The 20593-nt window shown below is 49.2% G+C and overlaps 1 protein-coding gene and 1 long non-coding RNA gene across 7 annotated transcripts in view; one reads left to right on the forward strand and one right to left on the reverse strand.

Annotated features, from left to right (window-relative positions):
- The window catches only part of GALNT6 (polypeptide N-acetylgalactosaminyltransferase 6), a 38767-nt gene extending 26617 nt beyond the window's left edge, over positions 1-12150 (reverse strand). For all 6 annotated transcript variants that reach the window (XR_014803203.1, XR_014803201.1, XR_014803202.1 and 3 more), the window contains exons 1-2: positions 12083-12150; positions 4359-4481 (exon numbers count right to left, since the gene is read on the reverse strand). The gene's annotated coding sequence lies outside the window, so the exon portion shown is untranslated. The remainder of the gene's footprint in view (positions 1-4358; positions 4482-12082) is intronic.
- The window catches only part of LOC146403181 (uncharacterized), a 329068-nt gene that overhangs the window by 202123 nt on the left and 106352 nt on the right, over positions 1-20593 (forward strand). The gene's annotated exons all lie outside the window — the stretch shown is intronic.

Raw genomic sequence — 20593 nt, forward strand, 5'->3', positions numbered from 1 at the left:
ACCCCTAGCCTGGGAACTTCCATGTGCCACAGGTGCAGACCTAAAAAAAGCAAACAAAACAAAACAAAAAAACCCCAACAACAACAATAATAAAACAACAACAACAACAGTGAAACCAAAGTTTCTGAAGAGAGAGGAAAGGCATGGGAATAGAGGCACATAGGGGACTTCAAAGTGAAGCCTTTTTTTTTTTTTTTAAAGCAGATGGTGGCTGCTAATGGTTCTGCTTTTTTTTTTTTTTTTTTTTTGTCTTTTTAGGGCCTCACTTGCAGCATATAGAGGTTCCCAGGCTAGGGATCAAATAGGAACTATAGCTGCAGGCCTACACCACAGCCATAGCAATGCCGGATCCCAGCTGCGTCTGTGATCTATACCAGGCTCGCGGCAACACTGGATCCTTAACCCACTGAGCAAGGCCAGGGATGGAACCCACAGCTTCTTGGATACTAGTCAGATTCGTTAACCACTGAGCCACGATGGCAACTCCGGTTCTGCTGTTCTTTACACCCGATGCATATTCTATAAAAATTCTTCTGTATCTCCTCATATTTAACAAAAAAATCTAAGATTCTTTTTTTTTTTTTTTTTTTTGTCTTTTTGTTGTTGTTGTTGTTGCTATTTCTTGGGCCGCTCCCACGGCATATAGAGGTTCCCAGGCTAGGGGTTGAATCGGAGCTGTAGCCACTGGCCTACGCCAGAGCCACAGCAACGCGGGATCCGAGCCGCGTCTGTGACCTACTCCATAGCTTACAGCAATGCCGGATCGTTAACCCACTGAGCAAGGGCAGGGACCGAACCCGCAACCTCATGGTTCCTAGTCGGATTCGTTAACCACTGCGCCACGACGGGAACTCCTAAAAAATCTAAGATTCTAAGGAGAGTGTCTTTCAGGCGGGACTGCACTGAGGTATGCCAAAGCAACCATCCCACGGCCACAGTTCCATGGCTCAGAGGAAGAGAGAGGGTGCAACACTTTCTGTGGACAGCTGTGCGAGGGTAAGGTTCAGGGCGTAAGCACCAGATGTGGGTAGCAACAGACCTGGGCACAAATTCTGGATCTGCCACTTCTTTTTTTTTTGTCTTTTTGCTATTTCTTGGGCCACTCCCACGGCATATGGAGGTTCCCAGGCTAGGGGTCGAATCGGAGCTGTAGCCACTGGCCTACGCCAGAGCCACAGCAACACGGGATCCGAGCCGCATCTGCAACCTACACCACAGCTCACGGCAACGCTGGATCGTTAACCCACTGAGCAAGGGCAGGGATCAAACCCGCAACCTCATGGTTCCTAGTTGGATTCGTTAACCACTGCGCCACGACGGGAACTCCTGGATCTGCCACTTCTAAAAATAATAGCACCTACTTCCCGGGGTTGTTGGTTATAAGGATTAAGTTCAATGAAATAATTCACGGGAAAAGCTCAGCAGTCTGTGTGTAAAGTAAGCACCCCAAAGTGTTATAGTCTTAAGTCATTTGCCCACAGGTCACACAGCTGCTGTGTGACCCGTGGGCAAATGACTTAATCTCTCTAAGCCTCAACTTCCTCATCTATAAAGCGGAGGTAACTCATACCTAACCCACAGGGTTGTGGTGAGGATTAAATTCGAAATAATATATGTAAAATACTCGGCCAAGTGTCTGGCACACACCGAGCCCTCAATAATGGGTATCAATTATTTCTATTATTTTCATTAACAAATCCCTGCTCAGTTTCCCAGCAGTTTTCTCGGGCACCTGGTCCCTGGCCAAAGCCACACTCATTACCCTGCCTTAAAAGCAATTCCGGGTGAGCTATCAGTGCTGTCATTCAAACACACAAGCTCCTGTCTATGAGGAAGCCTGGTGGTTGGAGCCACTTGGATCTGGGGAACATGTGGCTGTCATGATGTCAAGACGGGGGCAGGTGTCACTTTGGGCTGGGGGAGACAGGTGGTTTTCTCTTAAATCAGATTCAGCTGCAGTAGCAACAAAATCCAATCAAATGAAATCTTTCTAAGAGTCTATTTTATATTAGATGTCGTCTGGGAGATGGGAAAGGGATTTGTTCATTCTGTCAGTACCTGGTTTATGTCAGGGAATCTGCCAGATGGAGGAGATAAAGACACGAGGAAGCCCAGCCTTCAAGGAATGTACAGTCAATCGGGGGAGTGAGATTTTTTTATTTTTTGCCTTTACCCATAGCAAATGAAAGTTCCCAGGCCAGGGATTGAACCTGCGGCCCAAGCTGCTGCAGTGACACCACCAGATCCTTAACCTGCTGCGCCACAAGGGAACTCTAGGCAGATTTTAAACAGAGATCACCCAGTGAGAAGACAGCACGAGGAAAGTCACCATTGGGGCTTGAGGGAGAGAGGGTGCAGTAAACTTTGAGGGTTGAAGGATGACATTTGCAAAGTCCCTGGGGGAATAAGTTTGGGCTGAGCACCAAGCCACAGGGAGGAGGAAGAGGAGGAGGCTGGAGAGGCAACTGAAACCACGTCATCATGGCAAGACATTTACCCTTGACCTGAGGTATGGGGAGAAATAAGGGATTAGTGGGAGCCCAGCATTACAGGAATAGTAGCAGGACAGCTGGTGGAGGGTATCCAGGAGATGGACCTGACTGGCAGCTGGATGGCCGGTTAAGAAGAGCTTGGGGGTCTGACCCATGATAGCAGCAGTGCCGATGAGGAGGGAGGGTATGGTGGCAGCAAAACTCCCTTGGGGGATGGGGTGGACAATTCATCCCAGCTGGGACATAGAGGGACACAGAGAGGTGTAGGACCATCCCTTTCCTGGTAGGATTTTTTTTTTTTTTTTTTTTTTTTTTTTTGTCTTTTGTCTTTTTTTTTGTTGCTGTTGTTGTTGCTATTTCTTGGGCCGCCCCCGCGGCATATAGAGGTTCCCAGGCTAGGGGTTGAATCGGAGCTGTAGCCACCGGCCTACGCCAGAGCCACAGCAACTCGGGATCTGAGCCGCGTCTGCAACCTACACCACAGCTCACGGCAACGCCAGATCGTTAACCCACTGAGCAAGAGCAGGGACCGAACCCGCAACCTCATGGTTCCTAGTCGGATTCGTTAATCACTGCGCCACGACGGGAACTCCTCCTGGTAGGATTTTAATTTTGGCTGCATCCCTGGCATTCAGAAAGTTCCTGGGCCAGGGATCAAATCACCACCACAGCAGTGACAATGCCAGATCCTTAACCCACTGAGCCACCAGGGAACTCCCCCCATGGAACTTTTTTTTTTTTCCTTTTAAGGTCACACCTGCATATGGAATATGGAAGCCTCTGGGCTAGGGGTTGAAGTGGAGCTGCAACTGCCAACCTATGCCACAGCCACAGCGATGCCAGATCTGAGGCACATCTGCAACCTATGCTGCAGTGTGCGGCCTCCCTTAACCCACTGAGGGAGGCCACGGATCGAACCTGCATCCTCATGGATTACTAGTCGGGTTCTTAACCTGCTGAGCCACGACAGGAACTCCCTATATTGGGCTCTCTATCCACTGAGCCACAACAGGAACTCCGGGATTTTTAAATCTAGTTGGAGAACAAGAACTGGTAACACCAGGTCTGGAGAGCACTCATCCAGCTAGGGCAGAGAAGCAGGAAAAAGATCTTTTGCTGAATACCTTTTTTGCCTGTTGAACGCTGACTACATTACTTATTCAAACATCAATCAAATTCGAACTCGATAATGGCACAGACAAGGTGAGAAAGGCTGAGTTCCCTGTGAGGCTGAAGAAGGCTTCAAGGAGGAAATGGGGATTCAGTGTAGAGGTGGTTTCCTGATCCAGGGGTTGAGCTGTGCTGGGCGGGCACAAAGGGTTCTGTCCGACCCTGACACCTCATCAGTTCTGTGACTGCCTCTGCTAAGCACGGAGGGCGACAGAACGGGGTAGTGTCTGCCACGCAGGTGTGGAGCCATCCTGCAGGGCGCATCTTCCCTGAACTCTGTCTACCTTCCCACTCCTGCAAGAAGGAGGGAGCACAGTTAGAAACAAAGGCGTGGTACAGGCAGACCTCAGAGACATTGTGGGTTCGGTTTCAGACCACGGCAATAAAGCAAGTGACACAATTTTTTTTGGTTGTTTCTTTGGGGGTTTCCCAGTGCGTGTAAAAGTTATGGTTACACGATGCTGTAGTCTATTAAGTATGCCGCAGCATTATGTAAAAAGCCAAACAAAACAATGTGCATACTTAATTTAAAAATAAAGCTGGTCAGCAACAGACGCGCTCCACACAAGGTTGCCGCAAACCTTCAATTCGTAAAAAACCTCACAATATCTGTGAAGGGAAATGAAGCAAAGCTCGATAAACAAAGTATACCTATAAAGCTTAGTTACCAGCTGCTGCCCAGTGCTTAAGACTCACCTCCTCGAGGAAGGCCTCTCGGATTGACTCACTCAGAATCACCCAGATCACTCCAACTCCCTCTTCCTGGCATTGCCTTGTGGTTCCTTGCAGCGTGGTTCACCTTTATTCCTTTTCTTCCTCCTGGAGAGAGACTTAGGGTTAAAGTGAGCCCTTCCCAGGCATCTGCTCTCTCGATCCAACCTGGCTGTCTAAGGCTTTCTCTCTGGTGCCTGCAGTTCCTCAAGGTACTAACCACATCCTGAAATGAAACGAGACACCTGTGATTACCCTTGGCAGTAAGGGACTCTGGTTTGGTTTGTTTGCTCAGCATGAGGGCAATGGGAAAGAGTCCCTTGGAAGGGACACATAATTCGATGGAAGCCAGAAGACTTTGGGTTTAAGGCTGTCTGCTTTCTGCGTAGGAGACGATTCCCAGAAGTGTGGCTGGTGAGGTTGGGGAGGTCACCAGCCTTGGGGAAGAAACAGCCCCTCTTGCACGTGATCTTTGGTCAAAAGTAGGGCTTCACAGGATCCTCCGCCTTGTCGATCCTTCAGCTTCGGGCTGGTCACCAGGGCCACTGGCAAGCATGGCCACTACCCTCATCCACTCAGTCCCCTCCCGATGCAGCTGTGCGATCGTTTCCCGCCGTCTTTCCTCCAGCCACCCTTGGGATTGCAACGCATCAGACCATCTTGGTTTTAGTACTGAGAGGATGCCAGAAATCCTCTTATTCTTGGGAAGATTTCCTATACAGAGCCAACTGGACCTGTTTTCCTGGCCTCACCAGTAAGATCACAAATGTACCATCTCTCACGGGTAGAAGGGAACTGAGGTGTCACTCAGTTCAATGTCTATCAAGCCACTGATTGCAACTCATTGTAGGATTGTGACATAAATTTAAAGTGTTGCAAATCAGCATGACAAAAAATTCTTTAAAAGTTCAGATTAGAGGAGTTCCCACTGTGGCACAGTGGGTTAAAGGTCCTGTATTGCCTCTGCAGCGGCTTGGATTCAATCCCTGGCTGGGGAAGTGGGGAACTTCCATGTGCTGTGGGTGTGGCCAAAAAAAAAAAAAAAAAAAAAGAAAAAAAAAGAGAAAGAAAATACCAAAGTGCATCACATGTAATTTGGGTAAGCACTGTTTTGTTAAAATTTCTTTTTGGTTATTATACATACATATATAGAGTATACCAGAAGTCCTAGTGCAGTTTTAAGCTTTAATAACTTTAGAAATATACATGCTATGGATTTACAAAGAACATCATTTGAAAGTTTCAAATTTCTTTCACCTTATTTTTATGAATTTTGAATACATTTTTATTCAAAAATTTTGTTTGCCTCTGTCCATTGGAGATGATAAACATTTCCTGGTAGAAAATTAAAATGAGAGATTTGTTATTCAAAATTCACAAAGGTAAAAGAAATTAAAATGATTACATTTTCACATGACGTTTTTTGGTTCATTTGTAGAATTCAGACCTCTTATGTGCTTACAATGTAAAACTTCCCGAAGACTTGTGGGATACCCCGTGACAGGTAAGTGGGTATTAAGTTCCTTATAAAATGTCTTCCTTACTTTGGTCCAGTCAAAAAGCCAGTGACACAGTCCAATCCCTCCATTTCACATCCCCGCCTCCTCCAGGAAGCCTTCCCAGATTTCTAGTGGAATTCATCTCTTCCCGTTTTACCCTCTGGGCAAACTATACTTCTACTCTGACCTTATTACAGTCTGCCCTCTCTCACACCTTTATGAACTTCTGGATCAGAAAGGATGGGTTGTTTTTAACCTTTTTATTGGCTGCTAAGTCCAGCATAAGTTTTGTATGTAGCAGGTATTCCATAAACTCTGGCTAAACGAGATGAAGCCGGAGGGGTTAACATGACCTGTTTACAGCGCAAGGGTGAGTACTGGCTTGGCTAAATGATGTTTGTTGTTGTTTCTTGGCTGCGCTCTAGGCACTCTAGGTGTATAGAAGTTCCCAGGCCAAGGATCAAACCCACACCACAGCTTCAACCTGGGCTGTAGCAGTGACAACACTGGATCCTTAACCCTGCTGAGCCACCAGGGAACTCCAGTCAATGACGTTTTGAATGCACTGTGCCAATATGTGAATTACATGATATTTGGTTGTCACATACTGGTGTGCCACTTAGGCTAGGTCTGCCTTTGAGTCCAGTTCTCTCATTCAACAGTGAGGCCAGAGTGGCTAGGTGACCTCTTTAGTGTCACACAGCTCATGGCTGCCGGGTATATCAGATGCCCATTTCCCAACTCCCAGGCCAGTGCTCTGTGCTCTTTCCTCCCCCTTGGAAGTCACCTGGGAAGTTTGGGGACTGGGTCTGGCTCTGCTGAGCCTGGGGCAGGGCTGTTTTCCAGAATGTCTCAACTCTATGGGTAGAGGCTCCCTCCTACCTCTACCCCTCCCTCTTCCCCTCCCCTCCCCCACTGCTGGCGCTTGTCCTCCTCCAACTCCCACCCAGGGAATACAAATGCTTTAAAGATGCCGCAAATGAAAGTCCCAGGCTAAGTTTCAGCTTTTGTGAATGCCAGGGGCAGCCACCCAGAACACACCCTTGCTGGCCAGGTGGCCTCTTTGTAACAAAGTTTCTTTCTATTTATCAAGGGAGCTGCTCACCTCCTGCAGACGTGGCGGCCAGGAAGTTAGCCGTCAACGCCACCAACAGGGATGTTTGCTTAAGTTAGTCAGACTACCAATTATAGGTTTCTTCGAAAAAGTGAGGACTGCTCCCACTTTCACTCAGCGCAGGTGTATGGAGGAGCTGGACACCGTGTTGGGGAGGGGACAGGTCAATTTCAAGCTGCTGGTTTGGAGGGAGGGAGCCAAGAGGGCGTTTTGGACAAGTGATTCTCGCTTGCTTCCTGGCAAGCACTTTCTGGCTCTCAAACCCAGCATGCATTTCACTTCCTCTGTTCTCATGCTGCGAACCAAACAGCAAATCATCTCTCTGAACCCCTCCTCCCATCCCTGACCCTGATTACAGAATGCTGGGAGGTTTTCACTTTCCCCGTAATTACACCTTCAAGACACTTCAGCTTTCCCCTAAGACTAAAGCTGCAGGACGTGGCTTATTTTCCCAGAAAGACTCACTGAAAGTTATTTCAGTAGCTAGTCTATCAAGTTTTCTCCCCAGTGAATCTAGGTTCATGTTTTGTTTGCGTAACATTTTAAGCTTTAGTTACCCCAATACTGATTTCCCATGGAAAAACCCAACCCAACTTTTTTGCTCACACTGTAGACCTAGAAGGTGCTTGGCGTATAGTAGGTGCTCAGTAAATATTTGTTGATTTATTCCAAGTTTGTAATAGTCACTGAAAATCAAAATAATATATGACCAAGCAGGAAATTCAACACCTCACACTTTTTTTTTTTTTTTTTTTTGGCTAGAGGACCTCCAGACCCTGCCAGGTGGGGCTGGGATGTACAACTATCTCAAATTGAGCCTTTTTTTTTTTGTCTTTAGGGCCATACTTGTGGTATATAGAGATTCCCAGGCTAGGGTGGAATCAGAGCTATAGCTGCCGGCCTACACCACAGCCACAGCCACACCAGATTCAAGCCGCATCTGTGACCTACACCACAGCTCACGGCAATGCTGGATCGTTAACCCACCGAGCAAGGGATAGAACCTGCGTCCTCATGGATACTAATCGGGTTCGTTAACCACTGCGCCACGATGGCACCTCCTCAAATTGAGCCTTAAGAGGCCTGGGAAGCCTGCCTGAAGGAGGACCCCAAGTGCGCAGGAACTGGGATTCCGTAATTACCTAGGAACTCCGGTGACAATTAGGCAGGGTTTGCGAGAAGGCAAAAAAAGGAACTTGCATTGAGTCTCATCATCCGTGGATGGGCAGGGGGAAGAGAACGGATGTGGCATTTAACCAGAGGGCCATCTTAAAGGCTTGCACTGGTCTCCAGACTGGGGTGGGGAGGAAGGTGACGGTAGAGGACAGAACTGAAATCTTCCCTTCTCTCCCCACCCCCCAGTGTGCCCCTGGCTGTAGGATACTCCCCTGGGCCACCGGATACTCAACGTGCCACACCTGGCACTCAGGGTCTGTGCCCTGCCCCCCAAGCTCGCCAGCCTTTCCAATTTCCCCATTGCTGCCAATAGCATCGAAACCCTTGAAACCACTCCCGCCCCTGCTCTACTCCTAGGTGCGGGGTTTTTAAAGTGTTTTCAATGTTTTCGGCTGCACTCCGTGCCCAAGTCCTGCTGATTCATTCTTTGCCACTTGGATCCTCCTCTTCCTCTCCACCCTCAAAACCCATCATCTGAGGCTCTTATCATGGCCCAACATCTGGAGGATCAGCAGACACTGCCTGCCAGCCTTCTCTGCCTGAGGCCTCTCTCTCCCTTTCACAATCAGAAGAGCCATATTCATATTCCCTTGGCGCCATTTTTTTTTTGGTCTTTTTTTTTTTTTTTAATGCTGTGGCATACACAGGTTCCCAGGCTAAGGGTCAAATTGGAGCCACAGGCCACAGCCACACCAGATCCGAACCACATCTGCAACCTTTGCTGCATCTTGTGGCAACACTGGATCGTTAACCCACTGAGCGAGGCTAGGGATGGAACCCACATCCTCATGGATACCGGTTGGGTTCTTAACCCGCTGAGCCACAATGGAAACTCCACCTAGATTCTTTCTTCGTCCCAATCCTTAAATCCTGGTGCCCAATCTTCTGCCTCTAGAATGCTTTTCCCAACCATTTACATAGGTTTCTTCTTTTTTTGTCTTTTTAGGGCCGCACGCACTGGCACATGGAGGTTCCCAGGCTAGGGGTTGAATCGGAGCTGCAGCTGCCGGCCTACGTCACAGCCACAGCCACACCAGATCCTTAACGCACTGCGTAAGGCCAGGGGTCGAACCCACCACCTCATGGTTCCTAGTTGGATTTGTTTCTGCTGCACCACGACAGGAACTCCCACATAGGCTTCTAATCTCTGCAGCATCCCTCAGTCCTGAGGTATTTGGTTATGTTATTCCACTGCCCTGGACTGTCTGTTCTTTGTTTTCTGTTATATGCAAAGCTGAGGGGGAGGATTGGGTTTCTTCCTTTCTTCAAATCTCTACATCGGGCTCAGGACCAGGTTGCACAGAGGACAGAATAACCTGACCTCCCAGGGCTCTCCCAGGTGCCACAAAAGAGTCTTCTGACAGCCCTTTCTCTCCCCAGACTGGGCCCATCCTTGTTCACTGGACAAGCCTTTTATACAGCACAATTACAGCATTGAGCTTGACACAGAGACAGGCACTGCCCTGCACTTGACCTCGCATTTATTCAAACCCTCACTCTCATTCCCCTTCTCAAATGAGAAAGGACGTTTTAGGCTCTCCCAGAGAGGGGCGGAGGGCTTGTATGATGAGCTGAGGTCACCCAAATCTTTGGCACAGTCCCTGGGTCCCTCTGGTACACAGACACCCACTTTGATCCTCAGCTTCACGTCCAGGGCTGGAGATGTCAGAACATGTCTGTGGAGCCAGGGGAAGTTCAGGGAAATAGCACCACCATTTTATTTTATTTTTTTATCTTTTTTTTTAGGGCCATGCTCGTGGCATATGGAGAGTCCCCAGCTAGGGGTCAAATCAGAGCTGTAGCCTCTGGCCTACACCACAGCCACAGCAACGCAGGATCTGAGCTGCATCTGAGACCTCCACCACAGCTCATGGCAATGCCAGATCCTTAACCCACTGAGCGAGGCCAACGATCGAACATGGGTCCTCACAGACGCTAGTCAGATTTGTTTCCACGATAGGAACTCCTACCACCACCATTTTAAATATCACTACTTACCCTGTCAAGTCAAGAAACATTTCTCTCTTCCACTTCATACATAAGAAAACTGAAGCAGAGGGAGGTTCAGTAACCTGACCAAGGTCACATAGCTCGGAAGTGGCAGAGGCAGAATTTGCTCCCAGGCCCATCTCTCCAAAGCCCAATGCCTTAACCATGGCACCATGATGCCTTGCATCTGGCTGGTGCCTGGAGCTATGCCAAAGCATGTTCATATTCACCTTCTCATTTGCTCCCCACCCAGGGAGTGTTTATGTGATTTGGCAAAGGTTAGACAGCTACATTAGTAACAGAGCTGAGTCAGCTCTCTTGTCTCCCTGACACCTACTGCCTCGGCCCTAGGGGTAGCTGCCCCTCTGGTTCCTGATTTCTGTTCTAGGCCACGGCTACAGGGGCTAAGCCCATGGTCATATCTCTTGTTCGTGGGCTGAGATGAACCTGGGCTCGTAACTGAACTTGGGCTGAGATGTTTCTGATCTCAGAGGGCATCTAACTTGTATCAGGGCTTCCCCTTTTCAGGCCTGGGTTCTTCCATGCTGCTGCGGATAGGAGTCAGCTATTCTGCTAACTGTGGGCAGTGACTGCCAAGGATGAGGCCATCTCGGGCAGCCCAGTATCCTTCATGGTTCCACCAGCTCCAGATGACCTCTTCCCTTTGACAGGCCTGCCCTGCTTACTGCCCCAGTGCCCCAGATGATAATTTTCTCTTGTCGCCTCTAATGCCTAATGGCATTGTTAAGGTATAGGAGCCAGGGAAGTACAGGCAATGATACTGGCATCTGCTGGAGAAATGGAACCAAGGTATGCTTCAAACCCCTCACCTTAGCTGGTACTATTCATCACATGCATTTGCCCGTCTCTTCCTTTTCACCCCTCCTGTGATGGGCAGGGACAAGCTCATCTGTCGGAGAGGAGACGAGGGAGTGGATGGTGCACACACATCTCTGGCAAAATGAGCACAGCCTTGGGTTCTTTGGTGTGCCCAGTCATTAACCTTATCCAGTATCTGCAAACTGCGTTTGTGAGTCTGGAGATGCACTAAGAGCCCAACATTAAAACCCTCCCTGGGAATGTTGCAATAGCTGGTTGGCTAATCGAGGGGTCTGTTCTAAGCTTTGCTGGCAAATTGACACCCCTCCTCCACTCCCATGCGCAAAGGAGAGCCCTGTCCCGCCCTCGGGGATGTCTGGCTCTGGGCGCAAGTAACAAACTGTTTCTCCTTTCGGTTAGCTTGGGGTTCGGAACAAGTGACAGGAAATCAGGAAGTTGGTGACAGTCACAGTCATGAATACTCAGCAGACTCCCTCCCCACCGTACCATGTACACAACTCCCACCCCTCAAAGGCCCCAGCCCCCAGAGGGAGGACATTGAGAACCTTACTCCCCACCAAGGAGGCTTCTGGCCGCTTGGAGCTTCTGCTCAGGAGCAAGTGGCGCTGGCAGGAGGGAACCCCTCTGAAAGATTTTCTGCTGCGGAGCACAGGGGGTGGCTCAACGTAGGGAGAAGGGGACAGAAGGACCGTGGGGGCATGGGTGGGTGAAGGGCGGAGGCTGTGGTGTCCTGGAGGGAGTGCTATGGCCCGTCCCTCTCCCATCCTTCCTCTCCAAGTCCCAGAGACCTGAGCTTTTCTTTTTCCTCCTTTAAGGAAGGCGCAAAGGTGGCGGGGTCCTACCGAGGGAGGAGCCAGAGGCCACCACGACCGACGGACCAGTCCGGTCCTGCCCCTTTATTTTACTATGGGGGATGGTGAGGAAGAAGAGGAGGAGTAGGAGGTCGGCGGAGGGGGGCGGTGGGGAGCAAGGACTTGGTAGACGCCAGCTCGAGGTGGCGGGAAGTCGCGAGACGCAAGAGAGCTCTGGGTTCCAAGGCCGGGGAGGGGCTCGGGGGCCTGTGAGGGTCGCGGGCTGCTTCTGCCGCTTACCTGTGGCGCCCAGGCAGAGCCGCAGCGGCGCCGGCGTGCAGCTCGCAGGTTTCCAGACGGGATGTCCTGGAGGGCGGGGTCGGGGCGGGCCCTGCACGGCCGCTGGGGCGCGTCCTCCCGCCCCTCCCGCGCCAGGTGCCCGCCGCCCGGCGCCACGCCCCGCGCGCCGCTGCGCTCAGCGGAACGGCCCGCTGCTCCCCGGCCGCCCCCGGCCCCTGCACCCCGCCCGCTGCGCTGCTGGGAGTCCGGCTGCTCCAGCTCCTCCGGATCTCAGTAAACCCCGGGGTGCAGTCTCCGCGGCCAAGGCTTTCAGCGCCGATAAAGATCGGAGGGTCCGAACCACCCCCAAGACTCCAGGCGGTAGCCCGGGCGCCGCCGGCGGAAGCGGCGTGTGCAGGGAACCGCAGCGCGCGGCCGGAGTGCTCAGAGCCGGGGGCCAGAGAAACAACGCCGGCCAGAGAGGCGCCCCGGGGCTCCGTGCTAGATTTGCTTCTAGTAGGCGGGGTGGTCTTGGGCAAATGACTTCTCCCCTCCACCCAACAATCAGAGCACTGTGTGGCCAAGAACAATGCCAAGGGCTTCTTTATGTGTCAGCTTTCAGGCAAACCCAGCCCCAGCGAATACCTATGATTGTTGTCCAGAATATACGTGGGAGGCGGCTGATCACACACCTGGAGGGTGCTACTCAAAGTGTGGTTCCCGACATGCAGCATCAGCATCAACTGAAAGTTGTTAGAAATGTGGATTATTGGGCCCCACCCCAGACTTAAAAAATTTGAAACTCTGGAGACGGGGCCCAGCAATATGTAATGTTAAAAGCCCTCCAGGTGATTCGAGTGCACGCTCAGCTTTGAGAACCATTGAACGAGTAGTGGCAGGGCTGGAATTAGAATCCAAGTAAATTCAGTTCCTAAACCCACGCTCTGAATCATCCCGCGGGGCCTCGGGCTGCTCACCGATTCACTCCAGCTCTAAGGTTCTATGATGTACTGTTTTGGGTCCTTGTCTCAGTAATACAGAAGGACCACCCCAAAAAGCAGATAACTCGGAATTCCTTGGTAGAAAGCTTAACCACTAATTCTGTTTTTCTTCTGTTTTGATATTTACATGAACTTGTATGCCTCCGACCGTGAGATCTGGGAACAGGGATGTGGGTGGGTAGCTCTGAGCAAGAAAGTGGTTACGACATCAACTGGGAAGGGCAGGGGAAGCCACTGGGGGTTAACAGTTGGATGGAGAGAAGTGATCTTGTTTTCTAATCTGTACTCCACGGTAGGATTGAGCTATTTAGAAGGAGGTCAGAGCTTTTCCAGTGATGGACCCTGAAGAGAGGAGGCCAGTGGAGCGTGGAGAAGATTTTGCCCAGATACACTAGATTAGGAAGCCAGCGAAGGGTAGACTTTCCCAAAGGAGTCGAAAAGTGAGGCGTGTTCATGTTCACTTGTCGCCTCACACCAAGTCGCCCCCCTCCCCCTCTCCCACCGACCCCCTTTCACATTAGAGACTGCGGTTTCCATTCCTAAAGAGAGACTTTCTCCAGTTTGCCTTCATCATCCATTTTGGTCCCTTTACAGACCTTTGGGGCTCATTCTAACCCCCACTGCTCCCGTTGCCACCGTTGCCTCTTGCCTGGTTCGATAGCTATCTTTCTCAGAATAAGGGCCTTTCCTATTGAAGATGGTGGGATGCTCCCCCCCATTTCTCTCTTTCTGGGGGCTCCCCATTCCTGTGCGGGTCTGACCCTATGGTTTTTGCTTCACCCTTCCTCTAACTCTGCTCTGTGACCCTCAGGGGCTGTGCGATCCTAACCCGCCCCTTGAGCCTTAGTCAAGACCCAACCCGACCTGAGGGTGATGGGCTAGACTGGACTCAGAGCCTCCGTTCTCCCCCAGGACAGGGTCATGACCACTCAGCCCATCTGGAGTTCCTGAGAGGGTAATGCCTAAGGAAGCAAATGACTCATCCAGTTTTGCTTCAGCTGATTCTGACTTTAAATGTGACTTTGAGTCCTCAGAACAATTAGCTGCCTAATTTGGAGGCGCCTCTAGTCCACAGGATGTGTGACCCCACCCCTAACGCATCATGCACTGAGCTGTTCTCTCCCTGTCCTCCGCTCCAGGAAGATCTGGAGGTGAGCCACGCAGAATGGTGACTGTGTGGCAGTCTGCTTTAAAAGAAAAAAAAAAGTTTTCTTTCATTGAAAATGTTCTGAAAGCACCTGGTTAAAAAAAAAAAAAAAAAAAAATCCAGGCACTAAAAAAAGGTAGACAGTAGAAGATACATTTCCTGTACTCCACTCCTGAAATCATCTCTGCCTGCTCAGACTTCCCTTCATGAAGCTCTTCGGCAGGCCAGGCCTGGATTCCTCACTCCTTGGGAAATCCTGAGTATTTTTTTTTTTCTTTATCCCTCAGAATCTTATTCTTATCTCTTGGCCATTTTAGATTCTGTTTTGGGGTGTTCTGAAGTTTCGATTTTCACAGCAGTGTGCTTCAGGGGTTTCCCCCCCATAAGGCAGGAAGTGTGGTAGAAGCAAGTCAGATAAGAACAGCTCTGTGAGGCTATTTTTTTGGTGTTTGTGTGTCTTTTTTTAGGGCCGCACCCGTGGCATATGGAGGTTCCCAGGCTAGGGGTCCAATTGGAGCTGTAGCTGCCAGAGCCACGGCAACGTGACCTGTGCCACAGCTCACGGCAACGCCGGATCCTTAACCCGCTGAGCAAGGCCAGGGATCGAACCCGCGTCCTCATGGATGCTAGTTGGGTTCTTTGACTGCTGAGCCATAATGGGAACTCCATCTATGGGCATCAGCCTTGGCCCTTAGCGAGTCTCTTCCCTCTCACACATGGTCCCTGGTGAGGAGATCCTCCCCACCCCCACCCCACCTCCCTGTGGGGCTGACTGAGGGAGACCTGCCTACCAGGAGGAGGTGCTGACTACATTCAAGAGGAAAAAGAGGGAGTTCCCATCCTGTCTCAGCAGAAATGAATCCGACTAGGACAATGAGGTTGCGGGTTCGATCCCTGGCCTTGCTCAGTGGGTTAAGGATCCAGTGTTGCCGTGAGCTGTGGTGTGGGTCACAGACACGACTTGGATCTGGTGTGGCTGTGACGGTGGTGTAGGCCAGCAGCCACAGCTCTGATTCGACCCCTAGCCTGGGAACCTCCATATGCCGCAGGTGAGGCCCTAAAAAAGGACAAAAGACAAAAAAAGGAAAAGGAGCTTCCAGGAGCTTGGCAGGAAGGTTGGGAGGGAGGGCGGGCAAGACTGTACCCCTCCCTCACCCTGTGCGGGTGGCTGACCAGCAGAAGGAACCTAACTCGTCCCTTGAACTTTACCTTTAAGTCTCCATTTCTTATCTGAAAGGACTAATGCTGCCTTGGGGTGGTTGTGCAGCTGGGGTGGATAAGTGATATGAAAATGTGGCCTTCTGTTCTCTGGTTACATCCATTTACCTCTTTTCTCCCCTAATTTCCCCTTCCTCTTTCTCATCTCGTTCCTGTGCTCTGAAGAGAAACAATCAAAGCAAGAAATGTTTTAGAAACCCAAGCAGAGCCCGTCCAAGTTCTGCTGCAATCACTCATGCATGACAGCTCACTCTCCTCTGGGGGCTTCGATTTCCTCATCCATGAAAAGGCGGAATACTACTATAATTATTTTGGCTGCACCTGCAGCATGTGGACGTTCCCAAGGCCAGGGGTCAAACTGGCACCACAGCAGCGACCCTGAGCCACAGCAGTGACAAATCCTGATCCTTAACCCACCAGGCCACCAGGGAACTCTGGTGTGATGTTATTTTTCTTGTCACATTGTTAGAGTAAATAAGTAAAATGTTTACCCCAGTGTCTGGTATACAACAAGTGCTCAATAAATGACAGGGTGGTAGTCGATATCATTAGCTGTTTTCCTTCTTCCCTTCCTACCTTTACCATGTGTTAGCCTCAGTGCTAAATATTGGGCAGGACCAGAGACACAAAGGTAAGTCACTTCTTTCTCCTTAGGACACGCTTAATCTGGGGAGGGAGGTAGATAAATGTAAAAAGGACTGTGACAGGGCAGAGCCAGGACTCTAAAGCGAGCCAAGTGCTTTGGGCACAAAATGGATGGGGCACCCAAAAACCCATATGCCGCAGGTGCAGCCCTAAATTAAACCAAAACACCATCAAAATTAATGTAAAAAATTTATGACAAAATATCAACAATTTAAATTAAAGAGTAAAGACTAGTGCTCTGCTGAGCCATGTTGCAACCCGAGGTAAAAGGAAAAATGTGCACCCTGTGTCCATATTTTTCTGTATTTTTAAATGCTTTTTCAAAATAGTATATAAAAGCAGTTAAAAAAAAACATTGAAAAATTGAAGGTATAGTAAAACTCACAATATTATTTTATTTTATTATTTAGTTATTTATTTGATTTTTAGGGCCACTCCCGTGGCATATGGAGGTTCCCAGGCTAGGGGTCTAATTGGAGCTACAGCTGCCAGCCTATGCCATAGCCACAGCAACGCCAGATGCAAACCGTGTCTGCGACCTACACCCACAGCTCACAGCCACGCTGGATCCTTAACCCACTGAGCGAGGCCAGGGATCAAACCTGCAACCTCATGGTTCCTGGTCAGATTTGTTTCTGCTGTGCCAGGACAGGAACTCCTCCATAATATTATTTTAGGTTTAAATATGTTCCTTATATCCAAACAGAATTTGCTATGATTTTACTTCAGAAGTTAATCAGAATGTATTTAAGATCATCACTTGGCCAAGAGAAATTGTCAAACACCACAGTCTCTCAGCTGAAAATGAAATAAATAAGGGAAGAATTAGGTTTTGAAAGTATCATTGATGAATCTGCTTGCATTAAAGTCAGTTTTTTTTTTTCTCCTCAGGCTCCACTGTGGCTCAGCACAGCCCTGGACTGGGGTCTGGGCAAAGAACCCGAAGAGAATGGACAGGGAAATAAGAGAAAAGGAGAAGGGTTAGAAGAATGAGGGGGTGGGTACTATGTATTTATTGTTTTTTGTGTTTTCTTTTTTGGCCATGCCCATGGCATGTGGAACCTCCCAGGACAGGGATCAAACCTTCGCCACAGCAGTAATCTGAGCCACAGCAGTGACAATACCAGGTCCTTAACCTCTAGGCCAGCAGGGAGCTCCTGATAAGTCACTTTTGAGTTCTTTTTTTTTTTTTAATGGCCACACCTGTGGCATATACAAGTTCCCAGGCTAGGGGGTCAAATCCAAGCTGCAGCTGCCGGGCCTACACCATAGCCATAGCAATGCCAGATCCGAGCTGTGTCTGCAACCGACACCGAGCTCGAAGCAAGGCCAGGTCCTTAACTCACTGAGCAAGGCCAGGGATTGAACCTGCATCCTTATGGATGCTGGTTGTGTTCGTTACCACTGAGCCACAACAGGAACTCCTAGTTTTGATGTTCTGAAAGTAACTCCTTCCCCCCAGAAGTAGGGAGGGGTGTGTGTGTGTGATAATGACCCTGGAAGGCACTAGGGGACCACTGAAGGTAGTCAGCTAGGCTATAGGAAAGTGAGATGTTGTCTGTCCTTTTGTGGTAGGAGGGTTTAAAGGAGAAATGCTGACCCCCTTGAGGTGAATCAGGGAAGGGAAAATGGTCTTTGCGGGGAGGGTCCAGGAGGCACCTTGCAGCTGGGAGGTGGCTGTGACGGTCAGTATTATGCATCAACCTGACTAGGCTGCGATGCCCAGTTGTTTGTTTAAACACTAGATGTTGGCATGAAGGTATCTGTGGATGTCACTAATGTCTTCTTTAATGATGTTTATAACTACATGACATCAAAGCAGACAACCCTCTGTGATGGGAGTGGGCTTCATCCAATCAGCTGAAGGTCTTAAGCCTCAGGGAAGAATCAGTTCGGCCCCACAGAAGCGCTGCCTGAGTTTCCAGCCCACTGGCCTGCCCTAAGGATGTCGGACTTGGTGGCCCCCACAGTTGTGTGAGCCAGTTCTTTAAAATAAATCCCTTGGAGCTCCCATCATGGCGCAGAGGAAATGAATTCGACTAGGAACCATGAGATAGCGTGTTTGATCCCTGGCCTCGCTCAGTGGCATTGCCATGAGCTGTGGTGTAGGTCACAGATGTGGCTCGGATCTGGTGTTGCTGTGGCTGTGGCGTAGGCCAGTGGCTATAGCTCTGATTAGACCCCTAGGCTGGGAACCTCTATATGCCATGGGTGCGGCCCTACGAAAGCAAAAAACAAAATAAAACAAATCTCTTTTCTCTCTCTTTCTATGTATAACTTGTTCTTTTTCTCTAAAGAGCTCTGACACTGATACAGGGGCCCTGCATGAGGTATGACTGTGAACATGGCAAGTACTCACCGTGGCTCCACTAGAAAATACAGCTCGTCACTAGTTTAGGCCCAGCTTGTCCAGGCTTCTGCCCCATGTGCTGCAGAAAATGCTGGCATCTTTATCCTTTGTGAAGCCCAGTTTAACACAAAAGCATTGTGAGAAAGGACACCCCTTCTCTGGGAGGAAGTAGGCTGCAGGGCTGGGTACCAAGACTAACCCTGTTTTTGCAAGTGACCAGAGCAGGACCCTGTGACCCCAGGGTCTGAGCCCTTTGCCTCGAGGCTTTCTGCAAGCCTCTCTATTTATTCAAGTCTATTTTATTTATTTATTTTTTCTTTTTACAGCCATACCTACGGCACTATATCGGATTCTTAACCCCCTGAGCCACAACAGGAATTCCCTGTTCAAGTTTTTATTTTACTTTATTTTATGTTCCTCAGAAAAACTTTCTGGCGTCTGCCGCCCAACCCCACCTCCCTGCTCCACTCCGCACAGTTCTTGTTAAAATTATTCTTTGGTCTTTTATTTGGTTGCTTTTGGAAATATTAGCTATTTCAGGAGACTCTTGGTCCATTTTTCTTTGATATAACTGAAGCCTTGTTACAGCAGGCAATGAATGATTTCTCCTCTCTGGAGTTTGCATACTAGGACTAAGAACCCTTCTACTTAAATCACATGTGATGTTCTTCTTAAAAGCACTCGAGAGGCCCAGGATCTGTGTGTACCTTTTGCAAAGGAGAAATTTAATAGTTGTGAAGAATAGAACATCTAAATGCTTGCAAGATTTTGTTATGAGAACTCTTCCTGCCACAAATTGTGATATCATTATTTAATAGCTCTCTAAAAAAAAAAAAAAAAGAGTTATGCACATTGAACCTTCAGAAACAAAGGTAACTGGATCTCAATCTGACAAAAATATAGTAATAAACTCTCTACCAGAGCAAACTCTCCCCCTGCTAACAACAAAACCTCTGCTATCTATCCCTAAACAATAGGAGAGGAGGTTCTTCTCTTCTTAGACATTTGGAAAAAAAAAATACATTTCATCCTAGAGGGTTGAAATCTATCTGAAAGCATTGGCATGTTGTTTTAATATGGTGGTTTGTGTGTGTGTGTGTGTGTGTGTGTGTGTTTTAGGGCCACACCTGCAGCACATGGAAGTTCCCAGGCCAGGAGTTGAAATCAGAGCTACAGTCACAGCAACACAGGATCCGAGCCGTGTCTGCGATCTACACCACAGCTCACGGCAACTCGGGATCCGTAATCCACTGAGCGAGGCCAGGGATCGAATCTGCGTCCTCATGGATACTAGTCAGATTCGTTTCCGCTGAGCCGTGATGGGAGCTCCCACCATGGAATCTTATTCATTTACTTTCAAGAGGTAACATGTGCATGTGGCCTGACCATCAAAAGTTCACAGGTACAGTGAACTACTCTTCTCCTGTCACCTAGTTTTCCTCCCAGGGCAGGGGGGCGGGCAGCCATCGTTACCAATTTCTTTGGATTCTTTCTAGAAACGTAGCCCTGAAGAGTCACTCTGATTTGAACAAGTACTTTAGATAGTAGCTTTTTTTCATTATATTATCTGACATGGTTAAAGTTATTTTATTTTATTTATTTATTTATTTTTTGTCTTTTTGCCATTTCTTGGGCCACTCCTCTGCGGCATATGGAGGTTCCCAGGCTAGGGGTTGAATCGGAGCTGTAGCTGCCGGCCCACACCACAGCCACAGCAACGCGGGATCTGAGCTGCGTCTGCAACCTACACCACAGCTCACGGCAACGCCGGATCGTTAACCCACTGAGCAAGGGCAGGGATCGAACCCGCAACCTCATGGTTCCTAGTCGGATTCGTTAACCACTGCGCCACGACGGGAACTCCCTAAAGTTATTTTAAAAGCAGTCAACTTAGAGAGCTCTCTTTGTGGCTCTGACAGTTGGCCGGTGGAATTCTCTTGGGTGTTCTGAGTGGGCAGACAGAACAACAGCATATGATATTGGGAAAGTGAAAATGGCTTTGGAGTGAGACCTGGGTTGAATCCCTGGCTTTGTCTGATTTTAAATCCAGCCTTTACAATATGTTGGCCCTCTCCAAAGTCCCCACCACCTAAGTACAAAGTGGCGGGTTACGTACCCAGGTGTGGTGGGTCTGAGTCGGGGGCAGAGGTCGCACAGAGCCAAGGGCTGCT

This window comes from Sus scrofa, chromosome 5 (genome assembly GCF_054392235.1).
Source record: "Sus scrofa isolate SSC_HxYL_T2T_F1_AM1 chromosome 5, Sscrofa_HxYL_maternal_Yorkshire_Landrace_v2.0, whole genome shotgun sequence".
NCBI lineage: Eukaryota > Metazoa > Chordata > Mammalia > Artiodactyla > Suidae > Sus > Sus scrofa.